The 22,714-nt window shown below is 42.2% G+C and overlaps 1 protein-coding gene across 4 annotated transcripts in view; it reads left to right on the forward strand.

Annotated features, from left to right (window-relative positions):
- The first annotated feature begins 19,431 nt into the window (after positions 1-19,431).
- The window catches only part of SYTL4 (synaptotagmin like 4), a 48,688-nt gene continuing 45,405 nt past the window's right edge, over positions 19,432-22,714 (forward strand). For 3 of the 4 annotated variants that reach the window (XM_020963459.1, XM_020963463.1, XM_020963464.1), the window contains exons 1-2: positions 19,432-19,613; positions 20,318-20,426. The gene's annotated coding sequence lies outside the window, so the exon portion shown is untranslated. The remainder of the gene's footprint in view (positions 19,614-20,317; positions 20,427-22,714) is intronic. The other variant, XM_020963460.1, reaches the window with a different exon arrangement.

Raw genomic sequence — 22,714 nt, forward strand, 5'->3', positions numbered from 1 at the left:
CCTAGCACATTTCTGATTATACAAAATAATTTGGTGAAGACAACAGGTACAACTCAGATTTCCTTTTGTAAACAAGGTATTTGAAGTTAAGTTGTTGCTGTTTCTGTACGGCATAACCGAGGAGTGCACAGAACTCATTTCAAGATCATTGGCGGGACAGTATGGCTGGGGGCCCTAGCCATTGCTTAGGAGTGGACAGGAAAGCCCAAGGTTGGCCCTTGAGACAGACCTCAGAACTAGGCCTTAGAACCCTAGAATTTTGTTCTTGTTCACATCAGTTGTCACTTATGGACTTGTGTATGACACTTGGCTAGAGACTGTGTGAATAAACTCAGACATGAAGGTCCCTACTCATTTAGAACTTAATCTTGGGACACCTAGGTGGTGCGGTGGATAGAGCTTCAGCCTTGGAGTCAGGAGGACCTGAGTTCAAATCCGGCCTCAGACCAGATACTTGACACTTACTAGCTGTGTGACCCTGGGTGAGTCACTTAACCCCAATTGCCTCACGAAAAACAAAACCAAAAACCAAAAACCCTTAATCTCATTTTGACTTCAGAACTTCACAGTAAGGTTGTTGTATGGATAAGTGAGGAGATGTTTATGTATGCAATGGCGGTTTCTATATAGGGACACCAAATCATTGATATTTGGGTTGAAAGCATTATTTGAGCAGCCATCTATGTGGCACCAACAAAACTTTCCAGGGGCAAAGGAACTCCTTGTGGATGGGGAAATCCTCCATAAAAAGGTCCCCTAACATCCTGGAAGTCTTTTGTTAAGGTTGTTAACATTGGGTAAGTCCTAGGCTCTTCATCTGTTATCCCCTGCTCTCAGTACATAAGCACAACCGCTTCCTTTTCCCACCATTCATACTCTGGATGGTCTCATTTATGCCACTTCTGCATAAGTGAGTAATGTGGCTTTTGATAAAATACAACAGCCATTTTCTCCTCTCCCACCCCTCCCTAGGCGCCCCCCCAACCAGAAAACAGGAATAAATGGGCCTTCCCATAATATGGTAAATAGTATCTATTTAAAGAGCGGGCAGTATAAGTAATGGGGATAAACTAGAAGCTTAGTAAGAACAGGAGTAAAGCAAGGATGTTGATTATCCTTATTTCTCTTTGATATAGTGCTTGAAATGCTAGCAATAGCAATAAGAAAAGAAAAAGAAATTGAGGTAAAGAGGAAATAAAATGATCACTTTTTGTAGATTATGTGGTTATTTACTCTTAGAGAGTCAACTTAAAAATTGGTTGAAAAAATAACTTCAGCAAAGTTTCAGGATATAAAAAGAACCTGCATAAATCGCTAGTATTTTTTTTTATTACTAGCAAAACCCAGCAGTAAGGAATAGAAAGAGAAATTAAGTTTAGAATAACTACAGGATTTATAAAGTACTTGGGAGTCAACCTTCCAAACACACACAGGGACTATATGAATACAACTATAAAACACTCAAAAGAAATAAAGACAGACCTAAATAATTGGAGAAGTATTCATTGCTCATAGGCCAGGCCAATATAATAAAAATGACTACTACCTAAATTAATTTACTTATTCGGTGTCATACCAATCAAAATTACCAAAGGATTATTTTTACAATGAGAAAAGTTATAATAAAATTCACCTAGAGAAACATAAGGTCAAGAATCTCATGGGAAATAATGAAAGAAAAAGTGGGAATGGAAAAGACCTAACCCAATACCAACTCTCAAACTAGACTACAAAGCAGTAATCATCAAAATGAGCAGCTAGTTGGCTCACCCACCTAGATGCCCCAAGATAGAGTGGATAGAGTGCTGGGCCTGCGGTCATGAAGGCATCTTCCTGAGTTCAAATCTGGACCCTGGGTAAGTCGCTTAACCCTGTTTGCCTCAGTTTCCTCATGTGTAAAACAAGTTGGAGAAGGAAATGGCAAACCACTCCACTATCTTTACCAAGAAAACTCCAAATGGGGTCATGAAGAGTCATATATGGCTGAAAATGACTGAACATCAGTTAGCAAAAGAACATGGGGCTAGTTAAAAGACAGGCCAATCAGTGGAACAGATTAGTTTATACCACATACAGAGAGCAAATGACCTGGTAGCTTAGGGTTTGACAAACCCAAAAGACTCAGGTATTGGGAGAAGGATTTTTGTTTCAACAAAAACTGCTGGGAAAACTGGAAAGCTGTATGGCAGAAATTAAATTCAGACCAATTCCTTTCACCATATATCAAGATAAGTTTCAAATGCCTTAGATATAAGAAGTCACATAATAAATCAGAGAAGCAAGGAAGAAATTACCTTTTGTATATATGGATGTGGGGAGAGTTCATGAGCAAACAAGGAATAAAGAGGATCACAGAAGATAAAATGGACAATTTCAATTACATAAAATTAAAAAGTTTTTGCACAATGCAAGCAAGCACAGCTAAAGTTAGAAAGGAAATAATTTAAATGCGGGAAACATCTTTGCAGGAGTTTCTCTGATAAAGGTCTTTATAAGGATGTAAGGAACTGGTTCAAATTTATAAGAATGAAACTCATTTTCTAATTGATAATTGGTTAAAGAAAATGAAGAGGCAGTTTTCAAAGGAAGGCACTCAATCTATCAACAGCCATATGAAAATAATGCCTCCAATCACTTCTGATCAGAGAAATGCAAATTAAAGCAACCCTGCAATTGGTAAAGTTTGGAAAAAAGAAAAAGGGAGAGGATTCTGGGAAGATGGTGGAGTAGGTCAGAAAACTTTTGGCTCTCCAGATTTCCTCCACAAATAAGACAGAACATCACCTCAGAACAGCAGAAATAACGATAGGATAAATTGTCCTCCTAAGACAATTTGAGAAGATTCCAGGAAAGACCTAACCTCTAAGGGTGGAAGTGAAGTGCAAACACTCCCAGGCATGCTGTGCAGAATCAACAAACAACCAGCCCTGAAGGGCAGCTGAGTGGATGGGCAGCCTCAGCCTTAGAAACTTTGATTTTGCAGACTGAACAGAAGATTGAAAGACCTTCCTGTTGATGGATGCCAAACAAAGCTGTGTTCATCAGATGCATCCTAGGTTGTGGCTGCGGGAAGGATCTGCCACATATCTGGTGAGTGCAGTAGTGAGGGGCAAGGACCCTGTTGGCTGTGGGCACTTGCAAGAGAGCAGAGTGCCTGGTTTCAGTTCCTGGGTAGAGAGGACAGTTGTAGTTTGCAGCCACTAGAGGGACTGCAGGAAGTAAGATCATTTGTGGGATAGTATGGCTGGGAGCTTTGGAGTGGAAAGGAGAGTCCAAGGTTGGGCCCTGAGACAGACCTCAGAAAATAACAGTAAGAAGTACCTGACACTTGGGGCATCGTACCCCATACCTCGAGACTACAACTTACAGTAATATCTACTAAAAACAAAATAAAACAAAATAAATAAATAAAAGTGAGTAAGCAAAGGAGAAAGAACCTAACCATAGTTACTATAGGGACAGAGAAGATCTGGGTTCATATTCAGAGGAAAATAATGGACCTAAAAACAGCCATTCCTTTTTCTATGAGAAATGTCAAATGGTCTCCAGCACAAAAAAAGTTTTGGAAGAACTCAGAAAGGACTTTAGAAGATCAAGAATTATGAAAAGAAAGTCAACCAACTTGAAATGGAGAATCAAAAACTTAAGGAAGAAAATAATTCATTGAAAACTAGAATTGGGCAAGGGGAAGCTAATGACATTCTAAGACACCAAGAAATCATAAAACAAAGCCAAAAGGATGAAAAAAAAATAGAAGATAAAGTGAAACATCTCATCAGAGAAACAACTGATCTGGAGAAGAGATCAAGGAGAAATAATATAAGAATAGTCAGACTACCTGAAAAATACGATTAAAAAAAAAGAATCTTGATACAATATACAAGAAAATGTCAAGGAAAATTGCCCTGAAGTTCTGGAACAAGAAGGCAAAGTAGAAATAGAAAAAATCCACCAATCACCACCTGAAAGAGATCCTGGGGAGGAAAACTAACAGGAATACCATAGCCAAGTTTCAAAGCTCCCAGGTTAAGGAGAAAATATTGGAAGCAATAAGAGAAAAAAAAAACAATTTAAATATCATGGAGCTACAATAAAGATTACATAAGACCTAGCAGCTACTATGGTTTTTTTCTTTTTTTTAGTTTTTAGTTACACAGCTACTAAGTGTCTAATCTGAGACTCTTTACTACAAAGAGGGGAATGGTGTGTATCTGGATGAGTAAATACCAGTGTCTGAGGGGTGTGTCATACCCCTACTCCAATAATTATAGAGACCCCAGACTTCTTGATTTAGTCAGTCTGGCAGATATAAAAACTGGGTGTGAACAAGGCCCAAACACCTGTATAGAATCAATCAAAGACATTTTTCCCCCACTTAGAAGTATTTTATTTTTTTCCAATTACATGTAACGATAGTTTTCAACATTCACTTTTATAAGATTTTGAGTTCCAAATTTTTTTCTCCCTCCCTCCCCAAGACGGCATGCAATCTGATATAGGCTATACATTTACAATCATATTAAACATATTTCCACATTAGTCATGTTGTGAAAGAAGAATCAGAACAAAAAGGGAAAACCACAAGAAAGGAAAAAAAGAGAAAATAGTAAGCTTTGATCTGCATTCAGACTCCCTAGTTCTTTCTCTGGATGTGGACAGCATTTTCCATCTTGAGTCTTTTGGAATTGTCTTAGTTTTTTCTATTGCTGAGAAGAGCTAAATCTATCAAAATTGGTCATCACACAGTGTGGCTGTTACTTTGTACAATGTTCTCATGGTTCTAGCAGCTACTATGTTGAAAGACTGGAGGTCTTGGAAGACTATATTCCATAGAGGAAAAGAGCTGGGGTTGCGAACAAGAGTAACTTACCCGGCAAAGTTAAATATAATCCTGAATGGGAAAAAAAAATGGACATTTAAAAATTTTTATTTATTTATTTTTTATTTATTTATTTTTAAATATAAATTTATTTATTTTTAGTTTTCAACATTCACTTCCACAAATTTTTGAATTCCAAATTTTCGTCCCATCTCCCCCCTCCCCCCAACCCAAGATGGCATGCATTCTGAATATCCCTTCCCCTAGTCTGTCCTCTCTTCTATCTCTCCCCCCTTCTCTTATTCCCTTTCCCTTCTATTTTCACGTAGGGCAGGATAGACTTCTGTACCCCATTTCCTGTATTTCTTATTTCCCAGTAGCATGTGAAAACATTTTTTTGAAACATATGTTTTTAAAACTTTAGGTTTCAAATTTTCTCTCTTCCTCCCTCCCCACCCACCCTCATTGAAAAGGCAAGCAACTCAATATAGGTTGTACATGTGCAGTTATGCAAAACACTTCCATAGTAGACATGTTGTGAAAAACTAACTCTATTTCCCTTAATCCTATCCTGCCCTCCCATTTATTCTATTCTTTCTTTTGACTCTGTCCCTCCTCAGAAGTATTTCTTCTGATTACCCTTTCCCAATCTGCCCTCCTCTCTATCATCCCCTGTTCTCTTGTCCCCTTCTCCCCCTATTTTCCTGTAGGGTAAGACAGATTTCCATACCCAATTGAATGTGTATGTTATTCCCTCCTTAAGCCAAATCCTATGAGAATAAGATTCACTCATTCCCTCTCACCTTCCCCCATTTCCCCTCCACTGTAAGAGACTTTTCTTTTGTTTTTTTTTGTGAGATAATTTACCCCATTCTACCTCTCCCTTTCTTCTTCTCCGAGTATAATCCTCCTCATCCCTTAATTTTATTCTCCAGATATGACCCCTTAATCTTCAACTCACCCTGTGCCTCTATCTATCTATCTATCTACTATCTATCATATATATAATTTTTTTCCTCCAACTACCCTAATACTGACAAAGGTCTCATGAGTTATAAATATCATCTTTCCATGCAGGAATGTAAACAGTTCAATCTTAATAAGTCTCTTATGATTTCTCTTTCCTGTTTACCTCTTCATGTTCCACTTGAGTCCTGTATTTGAAAGTCAAATTTTATTCAGCTCTGGTCTTTTCATCAGGAATGCTTGAAAGTCCTCTATTTCACTGAATGACCATTTTTCCCCTGAAGGATTATACTCAGTTTTGCTGGGTAGGTGATTCTTGGTTGTAATCCTATCTCCTTTGCCCTCTGAATATTATATTCCATGCCCTGCGGTCCTTTAATGTAGAAGCTGCTAAATCTTGTGTTATCCTGATTGTGTTTCCACAGTACTTGAATTGTTTCCTTCTGGCAGCTTGTAATATTTTCTCCTTGACCTGGGAACTCTGGAATTTGGCTATATATTCCTAGGAGTTTTCCTTTGGGGATCTCTTTCAGGAGGAGATCTGTGGATTGTTTCAATTTTCTATTTTGCCCTCTGGTTCTAAATATCAGGGCAGTTTTCCTTGATAATTTCTTGAAAGATGATGTCTAGGCTCTTTTTTTGATCATGGCTTTCAGATAGTCCAATAATTTTTAAATTCTCTCTCCTGGATCTATTTTCCAGGTCAGTTGTTTTTCCAATGAGATATTTCACATTGTTTTCTAATTTTTCATTCTTTTGGATTTGTTTTACAGTGTCTTGATTTCTCATAAAGTCACTAGCTTCCAATTGCTCTATTCTAATTTTTAAGAAAGTATTTTCTTCAGTAATCTTTTGGACTTCCTTTTCCATTTGGCCAATTTTTCTTTTTAGGGCATTTTTCTCCTCATTGGCTTTTTGGACCTCTTTTGCCATTTGGGTTAGGCTTTTTAAGGTGTTATTTTCTTCAGTATTTTTTTGGGTCTCCTTTAGCAAGCTGTTGACTTGTTTTTCATGATTTTCTTGCATCACTCTCATTTCTCTTCCAGTTTTTCCTCTACTTCCCTTACTTGCTTCTCAAAATCCCTTTTGAGCTCTTCCAAGGCCTGGGACTGATTCATATTTTTCTTGGAGGCTTTGGATGTCGGAGCTCTGACTTTGTTGTCTTCTTCTGGTTGAATGTTTTGATCTTCTTTGTCACCAAAGTAAGATAATATAATCTGACTCTTTTTGCGCTGCTTGCTCATGATCCCGGCCGATTACTTGAGTTTTAAACTCTTTGTTAAGGCAAGAGTCTGCTTCCAATGTGGAGAATGTACTGTCCCAAGCTTCAGGGGTTTGTGTAGCTGTTTTCAGAGATACTTGTAAGGACCTGTAAATTTTCAGTTCTTGCAAGGTGGTATGATAAGGGGCGAGGTGTTTACTCCTTTCCTGGCCTGTGACCACAAGTATTCCTTTCTGTCCTGTAACTGTGAGGAGGGGTTCCTCTGCACAGCCGCTCCAAGCTCGACCACGCCAGCGCTCCTCCTCACCCCAGCATCACTGCCCAGAACTGTGACTCAGATCCAAAGAAGGGCAAAGCAAGAGATTCCTGCCTCAGCACTTGCAAAGAGATCCCTGCAATCCCTCTCTGATCAGCCACTGGATTCCCCCTCAGTCTGTGGGCCAGAAGCTCGGGAAGCAGCTGCTCCCCCCCCCCCGCCATGCTCTTGGGAAATGGAGCTGAGACCCCACCTTCCTCTCTCAGCACTACAGAAACAGACTTTTCCCACTGACCTTCTAAGTTGTCTTTGGCATTCGTGGGTTGAGGAGTCTGGAAACCTCCACAGCTGCCCACAATTCAGTCCTCTGAGGCCTGCTCCAGGTTCACTGCAGCCTGCACTCCTATGCTGCACTGCGCTCCCAGCCCGGCGCGATATACCTTTCTGATCAATCATCCAGGTTGTCTTGGGCTGGAAATTTGCTTCACTCTGTCTTTTTGTGGGTTCTGCTGCTTCAGAATTTGTTTAGAACCATTTTTTTAAATGAGTATTTGGAGGGGTTTGGGGGAGAGCTCAAGCAAGTCACTGCTTTCACTCCGCCATCTTGGCTCTCGGACATTTAGCTAACTGGAAGACGTTCAGGTTTTTGTGACAAGAACTTTAGAACTTAAGGGAAAATTTGACATATATAACATCCAGGACAAATGTAAGATAAATGTTAAAGACCAATTATAAGGGACTCAGTAAGGTCAAATTTTTTACTTCATATATGTAAAAATATTAGCAGTACTCTTATGATTGTCATCATTATTTCAGTAGTTTGAAAGAAAGGCTTGGGCTGAACTAAGTATGATGGGGTGATTCTAAAAAAAACTGTGTAGGGAGAGATATCTCATACAAATGAGGCATAGAAGGAAAAATTGATACAGAAGATGCTTGTAGGGGGGAGGGCAGGTAGTGCTGGAACCTTACTCTCATCAGGAATGGGTTAAAGAAGGATATATATATGGATATGTATGTATGTATAAAAATCTTCTAAATTCAGAAAGAAATGAGAGGGCAAGGGGATAGGGTGGGGGGAGAAGATAAGGGAGGAACTTTTAGAGGGGTGGGTAAGATAAAGGAATAGGAGGGCAAGGTAGTGGGTAGAAGTAAAGCAGGGGAATAAGGAGAGAAGGGTATATAGGGTGAGAAGGATAGTGAGGGAAAAATAGGAAGGAGGAAAATACACAACAAGTCATTGTAGCTTAGAATGTAAATGTGATGAATTTACCCATAAAATGGAAATGGATAGCAGATTAAAAATTTTTATTTGACAATATGTTGCTTTCAGGAAACATTATAAAAATGAGAGAAACACACAAAGATAAAATAAAGGTCAGGAACAGACTTTATTATGTAAAAAAAGCAGGGATAGTAAACATAATCTCAGACAAAGTTAAAGTTAAAATAGATTTAATCAAAAGTGGAAAAATAGAGGGGGGCAGAGCCAAGATGGCGGAGTAAAAGCAGTGACTTGCTTGAACTCTCCCCCAAACCCCTCCAAATACCTGTAAAAATGGCTCTAAACAAATTCTAGAGCAGTAGAACCCATAAAAAGACAGAGTGAAACAAATTTTCAGCCCAGGACAACCTGGATGGTTGATTGGAAAGGTCTCTTGCACCAGGCTGGGAGAGGAGCACAGTTCAGCATGAGCCTTGCCAGCAAAGACCAGGCCTCAGTGATCCTGGAGCATGCCTCAAGGGACTGAATCATGGGCAGCTGTGGCAGTTTCCAGACTTCTCAACCCACAAGCACCAAAAACAACTTAGACGGGCAGTAGGAAAGGTCTGTGACCAAGGTGAGAGAGAAGTTTGGTCCTAGCCCCAGTCTTGGTGCAGCCCTGGGGTGGCAGCTGCCTTCAGAGCTCTTGGCCCACAGACTAAGGGGGGATAGGGTAGCTGGTCAGAGGGGGGGATTGCAGGGATCTCTTTGCTGGTGCTGAGGTAAGAATCTCTTGCTTTGCCCATGCTTGGATCTGGGTCACAGTTCTGAGTGGGTGGTCCTGGGGCAAGGAGGAGTGCTGGTGTGGTGGAGCTTGTAGTGGTGGTACAGAAAAAATCCTCCACACAGTTCCAAGATAGAAAAGAGTGCTTGTGGTCACTCATAAACCAGAGCACAGGCCAGGAAAGGAGTAAACACTTCGCCCTTGATCATATCACCTTGGAAGAAGTAAAAATTTACAGGTCCCTACAAGTATCTCTGAAAACAGCTACACAAAATCCCCAAAGCTTGGGATAGTACATTCTCCACATTGGAAGCAGACTCTTGCCTTAACAAAGAGTTTAAAACTCAAGTCATTGGCTGGGAATGTGAGCAAACTGCGCAAAAAAGTCAGACCATAGAATCTTTCTTTGGTGACAAAGAAGATCAAAACATTCAACCAGAAGAAGACAACAAAGTCAGAGCTCCGACATCCAAAGCCTCCAAGAAAAATATGAATCCGTCCCAGGCCTTGGAAGAGCTCAAAAGGGATTTTGACAAGCAAGTAAGGGAAGTAGAGGAAAAACTGGAAAGAGAAATGAGAGTGATGCAAGAAAATCATGAAAAACAAGTCAACAGCTTGCTAAAGGAGACCCAAAAAAATACTGAAGAAATTAACACCTTAAAAACCAGTCTAACCCAAATGGCAAAAGAGGCCCAAAAAGCCAATGAGGAGAAAAACGCCCTAAAAAGAAAAATTGGCCAAATGGAAAAGGAAGTCCAAAAGATTACTGAAGAAAATACTTCCTTAAAAATTAGGATAGAGCAATTGGAAGCTAGTGACTTTATGAGAAATCAAGACCCTGTAAAACAAATCCAAAAGAATGAAACATTAGAAAACAATGTGAAATATCTCATTGGAAAAACAACTGACCTGGAAAACAGATCCAGGAGAGAGAATTTAAAAATTATTGGACTATCTGCAAGCCATGATCAAAACAAGAGCCTAGACATCATCTTTCAAGAAATTATCAAGGAAAACTGCCCTGATATTCTAGAACCAGAGGATAAAATAGAACCCACTGATCACCTCCTGAAAGAGATCCCCAAGGGAAAACTCCTTGGAATATTGTAGCCAAATTCTAGAGTTCCCAGGTCAAGGAGAAAATATTACAAACTGTCAGAAGGAAACAATTCAAGTACTGTGGAAACACAATCAGGATAATACAAGATTTAGCAGCTTCTACATTAAGGGACCAGAGGGCTTGGAATATAATATTCGGAGGGCAAAGGAGATAGGATTACAACCAAGAATCACCTACCCAGCAAAACTGAGTATAATCCTTCAGGGGAAAAAATGGTCATTCAGTGAAATAGAGGACTTTCAAGCATTCTTGATGAAAAGACCAGAGCTGAAGAAAATTTGACTTTCAAATACAGGACTCAAGTGGAACATGAAGAGGTAAACAGGAAAGAGAAATCATAAGAGACTTATTGAGATTGAACTGTTTACATTCCTGCATGGAAAGATGATATTTGAAACTCATGAGACCTTTGTCAGTATTAGGGTAGTTGGAGGGAGAAAATTATATGTGTAGATAGATAGATAGATAGATAGAGGGCAGCACAGGTGAGTTGAAGAGGAAGGGGTAATATCTGGAGAATAAAATTAAGGGGTGAGAGAGGATTATTCTGAGAGGAGAAAGGGAGAGGTAGAATGGGGTAAATAATCTCACAAAATAAAACAGACAAGAAAAGGCTTTTACAGTGGAGGGGAAGTGGAGGAGGGTGAGAGGGAATGAGTGAATCTTATTCTCATAGGATTTGGCTTAAGGAGGGAATAACATACACACTCAATTGGGTATGGAAATCTGTCTTACCCTACAGGAAAATAGGGGGAGAAGGGGACAAGAAAGCAGGGGGATGATAGAGAGGAGGGCAGATTGGGAAAGGGGGTAATCAGAAGCAAATACTGCTGAGGAGGGCCAGGGTCAAAAGAGAGAATAGAATAAATGGGGGGGGCAGAATAGGATTAAGGGAAATATAGTTTTTCTCAACATGTCTACTATGGAAGTGTTTTGCATAACTGCACTTGTATAATCTGTGTCAAGTTGCTTGCCTTCTCAATGAGGGTAGGTGGGGAGGGAGGAAGGGAGAAAATTTTGAACCCAAAGTTTTAAAAACATGTTAAAAATTGTTGATACATGCAACTGGGAAATAAGATATACAGACAATGGGGTATAGAAATCTATCCTGTCCTATAGGAAAATAGAAAGGGAAGGGGATAAAAGAAGGGGGGAAGATAGAAGGGAGGGCAGATTAGGGGAAGGGGTATTCAGAATGCATGCCATCTTGGGGTGGGGGGAGGGATGAGATGGGCAGAACATTTGGAACTTAAAATCTTTTTTTTTTTAAGCAATTGGGGTTAAATGACTTGCCCAGGGTCACACAACTAGTAAGTGTCAAGTGTTTGGTCTGAAGCCAGATTTGAACTCAGGTCCTCCTGACTTTAGGCTGGTGCTCTATCCACTGTGCCACCTAGCTGCCCCACGGAACTTAAAATCTTGTGGAAGTGAATATTGAAAACTAAAAACAAAAAAAATTTTAAAAGTGAAAAATAGAGAAAGTATACTGTGTCTGCAATATTATTCAATATAACTTTAGACCATTTAAAATACCTAGACAATATAAAATACCTGAGCATATACCTGCCAAAACAGACACAGAACTATATGAACATAAATATAAAACACTTTTTATACAAATAAACTCAGATCTAAATAATGGAAGTAATATTCATTATTCATGGGTAGGTAAAGCCAATATAATTTTTTAAATGACAGTTTTACCTAACTAATCTATTCAATGTCATCCTAATTAAATTGCTAAAAAAATTATTTTACTGAGTTAGAAAAAACAATAACAAAGTTTATTTGGAAGAGCAAAAGGTCAGGAACGTCAAAGATGTCAAGGAAGTAGATTCAGCAGTATCAGACCTTAACTGATCTAAGGGAGAGCATTGTTGAAGTGTAAAAAACATGATTTTGATTATTTTAAATTAAGATTTTCTTGTATAAATAAAACTTATGTAGCCAAGAATAGAAGGAATGCAGAAAATTGGGGTAAAACTTTCATAGACAATCTCTCAGATAGGATGTGATTAGGTTGGAATATTGATGTGCTGTAGGAAATGATGAGCTGGTTGATTTAGAAAAACGTGGAAAGACTTGGATCTATGAAGGAAGATGCTGTCCACCTTCAGAGAAACACATGACAAGTAGAAATAAACATAGTGTGGTCTTACATGTATGTGTATGAGTGTATATGTATATATATATGTTTATAGATAGCTATATAGGTATATATCCTTGCTTAATTGTAGCCTTCTTTAAGGTTGGGGAAGGGGAAGGAGGGGAAAAAGTAAAGTAAAAAGTGCACAGCAGAGAACAAAAGAAAACCAAAAAGGAAGAAAAGAAAAGCTGGACAGCTTTGAAAACAATGTGTAGTATTTATTATGTAGGTTTTCTTGAAATGGAAATTTATTGTTTTATATTGAATCCTTTCCTATCATCTGCTGTGTATGTGAAAAATTATTTGAAAAAAGGAAAAAGGAAAATGTTGTACAGGCCATGGGAAGACTGGCACATTAAAAATATTGGTGAAACTGTGATTTGGCCCAGTCATTCTGGTTTTTTTGTTTTTGTTTTTTTTTAGGCAATTAGGGTTAAGTGACTTGCCCAGGATCACACAGCTAGTAAGTGTCAAGTGTTTGGTCTGAGGCTGGATTTGAACTCAGGTCCTTCTGACTTCAGGGCCGGTGCTTATCCACTGTGCCACCTAGCTGCCCTGGCCCCAGTCATTCTGGAAGACAATTTGGAACTATCCCCCAAAGTTACTAAACTGTGCCTAGTTTTTGACCCACTGATAACACTGCTAGGCCTATACTCCAAAGAGATCAGATAAAAGCGAAGACCTATCTGTTCCAAAATATTTATAGCATCTCTTTTTGTAGAAACAAAAAACTGGAAACTAGGGTGTACCCATCAATTATAGAATGACTGAACAAATTAGGGTATATGAATGTAATGAAATACTTTCATTCAGAGAAACTTAGGAAGATTTTATGAAATGATGCAGAGTGAATTAAACAGAACCAGGAGAACAATATTGTTGTTATTGTTGTTGGTTGTCCTGCCTTCTCTAAGAAGACCGATGACATCAGGAGGGTGAGGTCTTAACTTGCAAGTGAATTGGATTTAAGTGAGGCAGAGCTGTGCAAACTCATCAGCCTCACTCTTTCCTCCAGAGTCATCAGAGTCCAGGGGCAAGACATAAGTCAAGATGACTGGTGATGGCCCGGAATGCAGTGGGAAACCTTGGCCCTTTTAAGCTAAGGTCTTTCCCAGGTCTCAGTAGGTCTGTGGCAACACTCATTCATTGGTTAGAATTGAGACAAAAGATAGCCTACTTTGCTTTCTCAAAAGAAGTGATCTGGGAGGGGAAGACCCTCAGAGTTTCTGGCCGGGACAGAAAACAATTGCTATTTGCACTCACTCTGAGTCATCAAAATCCCAACAATGAGCAAGTGAGGCTTGGGCTGGGACCTATTATTGGTCATTCAGTAAAAGCCAGAGTGATTTGTGTTTAAAGGCATAGTCAAGTAGCTCCATTTGTACAATGGGTTTTTTCAAAGCCTGTTGTTTCAGAGCTATATTTCAAGAAATCATAAATGAAAGTGTATGAGACAAGAGTTCACTGACTCAGATTTTTGAAAAAAAAAATAGGGAAGAAAAAAAAATCTAGCCCCCAAATCCCAAGCTACATTGCAAAGTATAAGTGATCAATATTCCTTCAGACAGAGCACCCACATGTAAGGGTCTGACTACCCACATGGACAGAGGGACAGAAGGAAGAGGAGAAGGAAGAGGAGAAGGAGGAGAAGGAAGAAGAAGGAGGAGGAGGAGAAGGAGAAGGAGGAGGAGAAGGAGAAGGAGAAGGAGAAGGAGAAGGAGAAGGAGAAGGAGAAGGAGAAGGAGAAGAAAGAATAATAACAGCAACATTGGCCAACTCCCAGCTTGGGTCCCTGGGGGCAGCTACTACTCCTCACACATTGTTTTTAAGTGAGACAGAAATCTGCAAAGTTATCAGTCTCACTCCTCCACAGTCATCAGGGTCCAGTAGCAGCACATAAGTCAAGAAAACTGGCAGTGGCTCCAGGAGAACAATACACAATAACAATAACATTGTAAAGAGAAATAACTTTGAAAGACTTAAGAACTCTGATCAATTCAGTGACCTACCATGATTCCAGAAGACTGATGATCAAGCTTGGTGCCCATGATGCAGAAAGAGATATGCATTTTGCCAGTATGGGAATTTGTTTTGTGTGACAATGTATATTTGCTACAAGGGTTTAGTTTTTCTTTTTTCCAGTGGGGCGGGTGGTGGGGTAGAGAAGGAGATGGGAGGGAGAGAGAATAAATGAATTCTACCATAATAAATATATATTCTAATTTTGAAAATGTAAAGGGACTGTTTTAAATTTTATTTCTATTTTGATTTATTCTCTTATATAACAATTGATTTTTTTAAAAAGCACATAATATGCCACAATCTACTTATGGCTCTCTCCATTGCCCTTTAAGTTGTCTGCCATTTGGATTCTTCACTGAGAGAATGCTGGTGTTTCAAATGGAGCCTTTAAGGTTGCATTTTACTCTACTGAATCAAATATTTTCTTATGATCAATAATAGACATTTTATATTCTCCTTGTGTTTCAAGCATTTGTCTTACTGGAGACATGTGACCTACTCTAGGACAGCTTTTGTGAAAGCTTGCCTATTCCCTTTTCATGTTTTTTCCCCCCCAAGAATATTCCTAGGGTGAGTAGAAACTATTCTGTTGTTGTTTCTGACTCTTTGTGACCCCATTTGGGGTTTTCTTGGCAAAGATACTGGAGTGTTTTGCCATTTCCTTTTCCAGCTCATTTTACAGATGAAGAAACTGAGGCAAACAGGGTTAAGTGACTTACACAGCTAGTAAATGTCTGAGACCAGATTTGAACTCAGGAAGATAAGTCTTCCTGGCTCCAGGCCCAACCCTCTAACAGCTTCAGTGGCCCTATGTCTTTGGGCTCAGAATCCTTTGGGAGGTTGTGGGCAGAAGGGGAAGACAAGCCTAGATTATAGCTATGTAAATGAAGTAGATAGCTTTTCAGCAATTGTCATTAATGACTGTCGTATTTAACAAGAATATGAGGGAAAACAAAGATTGGGAATCTGTGTGTTTCTGACCAAATAGGTGAAATTCCTAGACTTTATTTTTTTTAGATAATAAGACTGAGGCATGTTTGTAAGTAGAGGTTAGTTCTGGAATAGTAAAAAGGAAAAAGTTCTATGATGGAAAAAAAAACCCAAACAAAACAAAACAACACCTCCCCATACATATGTGCATGCACATATACACAATTAAACTAGGGAATCAAGCACATAACAAATTTAGGTGAAATTTCAGAATGAGAAGAGTTTGGCAGTTATCTCCACTGGCTGGCTCTAAATATCAGTTTCTAGACATTGGAACCCATCATTGTAGTAACTAATTGTAACAGAGGACTGAAAATGAAACATGTTTCCTTCTCAGTAGAGAGGTGGTAGACTATATGTGCAGAATATGGCTTATATTATGAGACATGACCAATACGTTGATTTGTTTTGCTTAACTGTCATTCTTTGGTACAAAGGAAGATTGTTTTCAGGGCTGAGGGGTGGAACTAGGACTCACTGGAAAGTGGCCGGGCAGAAAACCCTCCATCCATTTTATTTTATTTTTAACATTCTTTTTTTAAACTTTCAGTTCTGAATTTTCTCCCTCCCCCCCCCAATGAGAAGGCAAGCAATATTATACATTATACATGTGAAGTCATGCAAAAACATTTCCATTTCCATTTTTGAAAAAAAAAATTTCCATGAAATTTGAAAAGAAAGGGGAAATATTTTTAAGAAGATCAATTTTTGCTCCCCATTTCTGCCTTTGGTCTTTCTGAACTCTTTCCCAAACATCCTGCATGCCCAGGCACCTTTCTCTTGTTGCTGAATTTTTAGTCTCCTAAGAAACAACCATTTGGAATTGGAGAACATTTTCGGTTTCTGCTCGACCATGAGACACTCTGAATCAGAAGTGGGGGGACAGGGAATGAGCATGAGTATTGGGCTCTGGGTCAGGGATCAGAAGCTCTCAGTTCAGATCTCAGCTGGGTTACTAACTGGTTGGGTGACCTTAGGCAAGTAGATGCAGGTTTTACTTTTCAATTTCCTCACCTCTTCAATGGGTACACCAATCACCAGGGTTTCTGTGAGGCTAAGTGAGCTTCTAGGTCTGGGCACACCTTTGGTAAAGGGAAAAAGGGCAGAGTAATAGCAGAAGGAGGCGTCTTCTCTTTGTAGGCCTCCATCTAGATGGAAGGAGGCAAAGCTGAATCTTTTGTAGGTAGGTGCTAGTAGGTGGGCAGACTCAGGGTCAGCATCCTAGTCTGCCACGAAAGGGAGAGACCTAAGTTGGTTTGAAAACCCCAATTTCCTAAATACATCAGAAGACCGGAATCCTTGTATCTGTTTGCTTGATAGGGGAAAGGAAAGAGTGGATTCCCAGAGAGGGCTGGGCTGGGCACCCACAGTTTGGCATCTCTTTTTCTTTAAGGAAGCCAATTGTTTTCCCAGCCTGATTTACTGTTTTCTTTCTTGTTAAGATGCACGTGTGGAAACTTGCCCATTTGTAGGTATAGGAAAGGGCCAGAAGGACCCTACGTGGAGGGAGAAGGAGATTCCTTTTTTGTTTCTCCAGACTTGTGATTGCTTCTGTGTAGGAAGCTCCCTCTCTTTGTGAAGACCAGCCCAGTGTCTGGAACGGAGTGTTAATTAAGATGGGCCACAGAGAGGGGACCCCGTGTGTGTCAGCCACAGCGCAGGATGCTCTTCCCTTTGAGTTACCCTCTTGCTCACGTCTATTCAAAACCAGGTCTTCCTAGAGTGAGGGCTGATGGCTCTTCTGATGTCCTTACCCCACAATATGAATAAGAATATGAACACAGACTTATTTTGTAGGTAATTGTGAAGCATTGGATTCTGAGGGCTTTGTTTGGACAGATTCTGATGGGAAAAACTTGTTCCTGCTCAAGAAAGGGTTTTATCCATTGGACTTCAGTCCATGCTGATGGTTTCTGCTGTTGTTTTGTTCGCACATCTCAGGAAGGTCCATTTGGCCCTTTGTAGCTCAACATAACTCTCTGTAAATGGGTATACCATCAAATCCATACTATCATGCATTTTTTAACTTAAAAATGATTCTAAGTTTTGTAGCCCTTAACCGCTGACTGTATTCAGATATTTCTTTGCCTGTTCTCCTTTATTCCCCATTATCTTAGCAGAGGCCCTTGTAACTCAGGAGGGAGTTACACAGGCTAACCCTGCTTCAGGGTGCAAGGCTGCAAGACTGGCAAATGGTGCTTAGACCACTCAGTGTTAATGGTACCAATGGTTGCCCAACAGTACCAGTGGTTCCCCAGTTCAGGAAAAGGTTAATTTAATGAAGCAAGCCCAGCCTGCTCTTAGTGAGTTTCAGCATAGACTTTCAGGCCCTTCATTCCTAGAACACTGAAAGCCATCTATCTAGCTTCTCACTGTAGTTAAATTCCAGTGTTAAAAAGAGGACTGGGGGCAGCTAGGTGGCGCTGTGAATAGAGCACTGGCCCTGAAGTCAGGAGGACCTGAGTTGAAATCCAGCCTCAGACTACACACTTGACACTTACTAGCTGAGTGACCCTGGGCAAGTCACTTAACCCCAATTGTCTTAAAAAAAAGACTGGAGAAATCTAGAATTCTGTGCCCTCTCTAACTAGGAGGTAGCACTCTGCATATGCTGGGCAGAGAGGAAGCTTTAGTGGAGTGGATTGTCAGGAAAACCTGAGTGTGAATCCCACCTTGGACACTCACTGGCTGTGTGGACTTGGGCAAGTCCCCATCACCTTTCCAAACCTCATTTCTTTACTGTCAGGGGGATAGTAATACTTCTGTAGTACCCTCCTCCCCAGAGTTTGTTGTGGGAACCCTAAGAGCTAAGGGTAGCACAGAGCTTTGCTGACTCAGAAGAGCTGTGGCCTTGCTTTGGTTGTTCCTGTGTATGGAGGTGTGTCTTTTTTGTTCACCAGATATCCCAGTTCTGCACTTAGAAGGCACAGCCCTCAGGACCCTCTGCAGCAGGTTGTCAAGATTGAAGAAAGAATTGCTTCTGAGTCCTTAGGAAGGCCCGGGTACTGGCTGCCCGGTGTTCTTCCAAAGGCTAGGCCTCCCTAGGCCTAGGATGCTCTTTGAGTGTAGGCTGGGTTCTACAAGGCCTTTGCTATTTCACATTGACAGGTTCTGCTTGGCTTTGGCCCCTGCCACCTGGTGTGTTTGTGTAGGGGGCAGAGGGGGGATAGTCTGTGGAGCAGTACTGGCCCAGGCCTTGGGAGAACATGGCCAAGCAAAATTCTGCCTGGGCAGGTGGTACCACAAATCCACCCATACAGAAGTAGAGCAGGGATAGGTCCCCTCTCCTGGCTGGGACAGTCTTGGAGGAGCAGGGCTGGGCGGGGGGCAGAGGGGGCTCACTAGCACGCTCTGGGGGAGCCCTAGGACCTGTAGTGGCAGTGACTGTTCCCTGGATTGGGGGCTGGGAGAAAGGACCAGGGCCACAGCCCTGGACAGAGATCCCAGGAAAGCTAAGAGCTGGGAGCCCACGCTTTAGTGGGAGTCTTGTGCCTTGGTAAGCAGCTGCATTTTCCACCGCCATTTGTTTGTCCCAGCACACCCAGAGGGCACGTATCCCCAAAGGATATATCTGATTCCCCATCGAAGCCCGCCAGCTAGGCCGGCCGTCCCACCACCCACATCTGCCAGCACACACACGGGCCACACCGGAGCGGGTACACACAGACACACAGACACATACACACACACACACACACACACACACACACACACACACACACGGACCACACCGGCGCGCGCACACGTACACACACACGGACACGCGGGCATTTGAAATCCAGCCTTCCCGAGCCGTCGGGAGGGCAGGGCGGGGGAGGAGCCTGCTCGCGCGTCAAGGGGCGGAGTCACCGGTTTCCTTTAAATGAGCGGTGCCGCCCCACTCCCTGGAAAGTCGTGTCTCTTTCCGCCTGCTGAGAGAGGGAGCCTGTTGCGCGAGCCACAGGCGGGTAGAGGCAGCCAGGACCTGGAAGAGACGGGACACACATACATACACAGAAACCGAGAGAGACAGAGAGAAAGAAGTCCAGCCCGCTGATCCCCAGCCCCCTCCGTCGTCGCCACCGCCCCCCTCATCTCCAGCCAGGTGACCCGACCAGCCAGTCCCGATCCGGCGGCTCCTCCGCCCCAGCGGCTGCATCCCTGCTTGGCCCCGGGCCCCTGCCCAGGCTGGCCTGCCCTCCCCTTCCGCTCCCGCTGCTCCCGGCTCAGCTCCGCTCTCTCCGCCCTTTCCTCAGCTCGCCCTCGGGCTTCTTCCCTCTTGCTCCCTCTTTCTCCACTCTCTGTCCTTCCCTCTCCTCTCTCCCCTGAACTTTTGAGTCCTTGATCTCCCCACCCAAACCCGCCTCGACCGTCGGGGTTAGTTGGAAAGCCAGCTGTGCCATTTAACTGGCTCTGAGACGTTAGATAAATCACTCCTTCTCCCCGGGCCTCAGTTTCTTTTCAAGGTCCCTTGAAAGTCTAGAGCTAGAATCCTGTGATGGTCACTCCGCCGGGAGGGAGTACCCCCTTGCCTCTTCTCACCTGATGCCTTCCCGCCTAGACTTCCCAAGCTAGGTTCCTAGACTTCCCCTGGAGCATTTTACTTCCCCCCCCCCCCCCGTCCCTTTCCAGGGTTCCCTAGTTCAGCTCATCTTTCCCTCTTCCCCCTTCCGGGCTCTCTTGGGTGCTCCGAGCCCCACCCCTCAGCTCTCCTGTAACAATGCAGTGTCTCTGTGTTCGAATTGAGGGGAGAGGAAGAGTTAGCCAGCATCCCACCTTGGCTGACAGTGGCCTTTCCCTTCTCTTCAGCACAGATTGGCCTGGGGCTCTGCCTCGCTTATCCCTCTGGATCATTGTACCATCAAGAGGACCTTAGAAGCTGACGGCATCTCCTCCTCCTTCCCTTACCCCTGCCAAGGTAAAGTTTGGAGGCTTTTTGTGAAGTAGGATGGTCCAAGGCAGTGTGTGTTCCTCTTGAGGCTGAGGGTCCGCTGCTGAAAAATACTTAGGAAGGGGTCTGCAGGCTGGCTTGGAAGGCTGAGGTCATTTTCCTTGGCCCTCCAGATCAGATGATATATGCCTGGAACAGATCACTCCGGGGAAAGGAGGCACAGAGCCGTCCAGCCCTAACTGGGAGCATTTTTTAGCCACTCAGGGATTCCTTCCCGCCAAGGGCTAGATCCACAGAACCCCATCCTACCCAGCCTAACTCAAGCACCACGAGATGCATTGGGAGATTCTTGGGGAAGAAGAAATATTTTCCGATAGAAAAAGTTCTCAGGCTTCTGCTATTTAATGAGATGATTGCCTTTCTTAGCATCTAGCCCTAGTTGAATAAATATATGGGCTCTGCAAAAACCAATTACAGTGACTTGAATAGCTTTTATTTATTTATTTTTAAATAATCTCTGAGGTATCAGAAGAACAAAAGATGGCATTAGCCCCAGTGTAATAAATGTGGATTTGGGAGCCTGCAGATTTGGGGAGAGAGGGACCACACCTGTGATTTAATGACTATACTGAACCCTCCATGACAGGAAACTCTACTAATGCAGGTAGATAAAACCTGAGGGGTGGTGGGGCTTAGAGCACCCAAGGGAACCCTGAAGGAAGAAGAGGAAAAGATGAGCTGAACCAGGGAACCCTGGAAAGAGAGTTGGGGGAAAAAGCAAAATCCCCCTGCTCTGCAACCCATAACCTTAGAGAGCTAGCTGCCTAGGGCACTGAGAGGGCAAGTGATTTGCCCAGGGTCATACAGCTAGTGTGTGTCAGTACTTGGAGCCAGGTCTTTCAGACTCAAGACTGGAGGTGGGGAACTCTCAGAACCATCACAGAGTGATTAAGAACAATTCATGCTCTGCTTCCTCCCTGTCAGTAAAGAGGAGGGGGACAAGGTCCTGTGCTCTGTCCTCCTCCATCAGTGTGTCTCTTTAATTTTGCTTAACTGTTTTTCTTTTGTTTCAAGTGAGTGTTTATGGGAATTGGGGATGGAAGTGGGGTTTATATCCTAGAATGACTTCATTGTATGTGGAAAGCATCAATCAATGACAAAAACCCCAAGAAGGATCCAAACCGGATGTAAGCCGCCTCCTTTTTTTGAGGGCCTTATTACACTCTTGAACAGGGTGATTCCTATTAGATTAACATCAGCAAAATTTCAGCAGGACATTTGACGGTCCTTTTATGATATCTTGGCGAACAAGATAGAGGAACAGTAGGTGGGATCTATAATTATTTGGTACTCTGTTGATAGATGGATGGAAACTTGGAGAGAAGTCTGTAGTGGCATGCCACAGGGCTCTGCCCTTTGGCCACTTATGCTTCATTTTATTAATGGCTTGGATGAGGAATAGTAATCACTTGTATGTTATCTCATTTGCTCCTCACAACCCAGTGAAGTAAGGAAGGAAACAAACATTGAGTAAATACCTATGCTGTACAAATATTATCTCATTTAATCTTCACAACAGTCGTGGGAGCTAGGTGCTAGCATATCCCCAAGTCACAGTTAAGGAAACTGAGGCAGACAGAGGTGAAATGATTTGTGCAGGGTCCCATAGCTAGTAAGTGTCTGGAGCTGGATTTGAGCTCAAGTCCTCCTGACTCCAGGCTCTATCCACCATGTCACCCAGCTGCCTTCTAAAAAGTGCTGTCATTATTCTCCCCATTTTACAGATATGGATATTAGTGCTCAGAGAGGTGAGATGACTTGCCCAGAGTTGCATAGCTAAGGTGGGATTTGAACTGTTGTCTTCTCGCCCCCTAAGTCCAGCCTTCCGAAAATCAAGAGAGCATGATAATTACGTTTTCTCATAAGATTAAGTTTACACCTGTCCACAAATGACATGGGCTACCCCAAGAGGTTGGTGGATGGGCACTTGTTGACTATGTTGTGAGCCTCTGAAGGACTGAGACGCTAGGAGTTGGGATGGCAGAATCAGGATGCTCTAAGTGATCCTGCCATTTGGCTTAGCCATCATTCCATGAGTGGGGAGTAGTGGAAGGAGCCTTGTCTCTGGAGTCAGAGGCCCTGGGTTCCAATCTCAGTTCTGCCACTTACTACCTGCATGACCTTGAACAAGTTATTTAATGTCTACTGGCCTTAGTTTCCTCATCTGCAAAGTGAGGGTAGGGGTGGGGAGGGAGGTGGCCTGGATGACCTCCAAAGTCCCTTTCAGTTCTATGATCCTAAGATGAATTTTTTTT

The sequence above is a fragment of the Phascolarctos cinereus genome, unplaced genomic scaffold, assembly GCF_003287225.1.
Source record: "Phascolarctos cinereus isolate Bilbo 61053 unplaced genomic scaffold, phaCin_HiC Scaffold_8;HRSCAF=390, whole genome shotgun sequence".
Lineage (NCBI taxonomy): Eukaryota > Metazoa > Chordata > Mammalia > Diprotodontia > Phascolarctidae > Phascolarctos > Phascolarctos cinereus.